At 45.0% G+C, this 3945-nt stretch overlaps 1 pseudogene; it reads right to left on the bottom strand.

Annotated features, from left to right (window-relative positions):
- Positions 1-959: 959 nt before the first annotated feature.
- Positions 960-1077, bottom strand: LOC124554312 (annotated as a pseudogene).
- Positions 1078-3945: the final 2868 nt, after the last annotated feature.

The following is a 3945-nucleotide window of genomic DNA, read 5'->3' as shown; positions in this document are numbered from 1 at the left end:
ACCGAAGATTGTTTTGACTTACCTATACGCTGAGTCAGTCCTTGCGACAATCATTTCTTTTTCGATATCTTCACTTATTCACAGAGGATCTGTTACCTCTCAGCCCGCATCTCGTGGTCGTGCGGTAGCGTTCTCGCTTCCCACGCCCGGGTTCCCGGGTTTGATTCCCGGCGGGGTCGGGGATTTTCTCTGCCTCGTGATGACTGGGTGTTGTGTGCTGTCCTTAGGTTAGTTAGGTTTAAGTAATTCTAAGTTCTAGGGGACTGATGACCATCGATGTTAAGTCCCATAGTGCTCAGAGCCATTTGAACCATTTTTTTGTAACCTCTCAAACACCGGTGGTACTGCTAGGTTTATCAGTCTTCATTACTCTCTTTCGAACACCTGCTTGCTTTGGAATCAGCTGGTATTTCTGTGCTGAGCAACTGTCAGGCCACAACTAGAGGAGTAAAAAGTAACGGAAACATTTGTCCTACGGAATTTGTTTCTTCCCTTGTTCAATGCTTTACTCGTCATGGAAATGAAGAGCATTTTGAAGCCATCACGCAATCGGTGCCAATACAGATACAGAAGTTTGGACGTCTATATTAATAAGTGGCTGAAACGGTCCTATCTTTCACCAGCAGCAACAAAATTTTGATCTTCAGGATTTCATACAGCTGTTTACCCAGTTGTAAAAGGTTAAATGCTGTCATAATAATCTAGCCTCAAAACTTTAACCCTTTGAGTCCGAATAATATGAAAATATAAACTCCTCCAGAACAGGCCATGAAGGCCCAACGGTACCGACCGGCCGCCGTGTCATCCTCAGCCCACAGGCGTCACCGGATGCGCGTATGGAGGGGCGTTTGATCAGCACACCGCTCTCCCAGCCGTGTGTCAGTTTACGACAACGGAGCCGCTACTTCTCAGTCAAGTAGCTCCCCAGTTTGCCTCACGAGGGCTGAGTGCAGCCCGCTTGCCAACAGCGCTCGGCAGACCGGATGGTCACCCATCCAAGTGCTAGCCCAGCCCGACAGCGCTTAACTTCGGTGATCCGACGGTAACCGGTGTTACCACTGCGGCAAGGCCGTTGGCAGTTTTACTTTGTAATACAATTATAATTTTTTCAGAAAATTAACGTTTCTTATCATCACAGTAAACAACCAATACAATACGAAATTGCCATGAGGTAAACTCTCAATTGATTTAAGCAGGTGGTTTCACTTTGGAACCAGGACTTACGCTTCAACCAGCCATCATTTCACGCGATGTATTTGAAAGTAAATTTGCATTTTTCCTAGTCGCACTGCTATATCTCGAAACTTCCATGACCTCTTAAATCTAAATAACACACGAATTAATTGTGTGAAATTTAATTATTATTTCATAAATACTCTGATTTCTCTCTCTTCTCTGTTGGCGTTTATGCTAGTAGGGCGTTAGTTGCGCATCAGTAACTGATCTTTCTTTTGTGTAGACAAATACGAAGTGAGTGTCCTATATAGCTTTAGAACCATTGTCAGTGAAATTAATGTAAATTAGTGAGTTCTCATTTTAACAGTTCTATTAATAGATACATTGTACTTTAACTGTTTTAATGCTTTATTGTTACACCCAAGGGCCAATACGTGGTTAACGGATCGTGACGTAGAGACCCAACGGCCGAATATTGTTAGTATTCGGCCCTTTATTCATTTGCAACATGCTGCAGGGTCCCTGAGAATAATTGGCGATCACCACGAAGGGTTTTCCTAACTTGAATGAAAGCACAGAACCTTAAATGATCTTATCAGTCTCCAAGCTACGGTACCGTTTCGCCACTGAATAACAGCTACCGGCTCCGCAAAATTGATGGTGGCATTAAAATCTAATCTTTCCTAAATTTTACAGCATTTTTTCTAGATTTCACTAACAAAATTGTAGCCAGCATCAAGAATGAGTGTCTGCCTCAATTTTGACAGTTTTCTTTGCAGTGATTGATTTCAATTTCTGATCAAAGTCAAATAGTAATCTCGCGTGAGCAGATGCATCAGTCGCATACACGTTTTTTCTTCGATGATGACGTGCTACAGACAGGCAAAACACGATTTAACATTTCCACACACACTACAAACCCGAAATCATGACTGCGTGAAATACAAGGTGTATCGAAAAGAATCGATTTGGCATACCTATATTTCTGAAAGTAATAAACATATGTAATGAATTTTTTATGAACTGGTAACTCGAGAAGTATTTTTAAACCATTTCATAGGTTTGTAAATAATAGATTTCCGCTATCGGTCGTCCTCTTTAAATTTTATCGGCAAATCTAGATTTCAGCTAGAAACTAGCAATTCTCAATGCACTATCATTTTTGATCAATGCATGTAATGCCTGTTGGTCGAGCTTCGTCCACAGTTAGTTTCATTTCACAGATGTTCAACACGCCCCCTTGAGATGGAATAGCCCGCATCTCGTGGTCGTGCGGTAGCGTTCTCGCTTCCCACGCCCGGGTTCCCGGGTTCGATTCCCGGCGGGGTCAGGGATTTTCTCTGCCTCGTGATGGCTGGGTGTTGTGTGATGTCCTTAGGTTAGTTAGGTTTAAGTAGTTCTAAGTTCTAGGGGACTGATGACCATAGATGTTAAGTCCCATAGTGCACAGAGCCATTTGAACCATTTTTGAGATGGAATACGACAGTGCGGTATTCAGATTGTTACCACACTGCAGCGAGCACGTCTTGAGTTACAGCTTCGCAGGGCGGAGTGGCCGTGCGGTTCTCGGCGCTAGTCTGGAACCGCGTGACCACTACGGTCGCAGGTTCGAATCCTGCCTCGGGCATGGATGTGTGTGATGTCCTTAGGTTAGTTAGGTTTAAGTAGTTCTAAGTTCTAGGCGACTGATGACCTCAGAAGTTAAGTCGCATAGTGCTCAGAGCCATTTGAACCATTTAGTTACAGCTTCCATTGCTGCTGTTATGCCATGTATCAGTTCACTCATTGTTGTTGCTAATGGAGGCACATAAACAGAGTCTCTTATAAACCCCCCCAAGAAATAATCACATACGGTCAGGTCCGGTAACCTTGGAGGCCAATAATGTAACGCTGGATCATTTGGTCCATTGCGACCGATGCATCGTTCAGTTAAGACCTTGGTTTAAAAATTCCCGCATTCCCAGATACGAGTGTGGCAGTCACACATCCTGTTCGTAAATGAAGTCCTTCGAATCAGTCTCCAGCTGTGGGGAAAGTTCTGAAGCATATCGACGTACGTGGTTCCTGCAACAGCGTTCCCGGCAAGGAAAAGTGGACCGTAAAACTTTTCCCGTGAAACTGCACAAAAGACATTAAATTTTGGAGAGTCCCTCTAATGTTGTACGACTTCATGTGGTCGTTCCGCACCCCGTATTCTCACATTATGACGGTTCACCTTCCCATTTAAATGGACTGTTGCCTCGTCACTAACCACTAAGCGTGGAAGAAAACTTTCGTCCTCCATCTTGCCAAGAACGAAATTGCGAAACTCCATAGGGTGTTGTTTTGTCACCCTCACAAAGAGCTAGCAGTACCTGGATTTTGTGTAGTTTCACGTGTATTTTCTGCGGACTCCTTGTTGAAGTATGGCGTACGCGATCGACGTCTGTGTCAGACGCTCGGGGACGGCCCGGCGATTTGCCATTACGCAAACAACCTGTTTCTCGGAGTTGTTCGTACCATCGTCTCATGCTCTGTGCTGTAGGAGCATCCACACCATAGTCAGTAAGAAAATCAAGCTGAACAGTCATTACTGATCCCAGTGGGCAAAACGTAGAACAACAAACGGTAGGCGGCCGGCGTGGCCGAGCGGTTCTAGGCGCTTCAGTCTGGAGCCGCGCGAACGCTACGGTCGCAGGTTCGAATCCCATCACGCGAACTACGCCGGCGCACGTCTCAGCTGATAGTGTGGGCCACACTGTTTACGCCCTCATTGGCCGGCAAATTCAC

This window comes from Schistocerca americana, chromosome 11, assembly GCF_021461395.2.
Source record: "Schistocerca americana isolate TAMUIC-IGC-003095 chromosome 11, iqSchAmer2.1, whole genome shotgun sequence".
NCBI lineage: Eukaryota > Metazoa > Arthropoda > Insecta > Orthoptera > Acrididae > Schistocerca > Schistocerca americana.
Note: the sequence above shows the minus strand (reverse complement) of the source record. Positions and strands in the feature narration are given on the sequence as shown.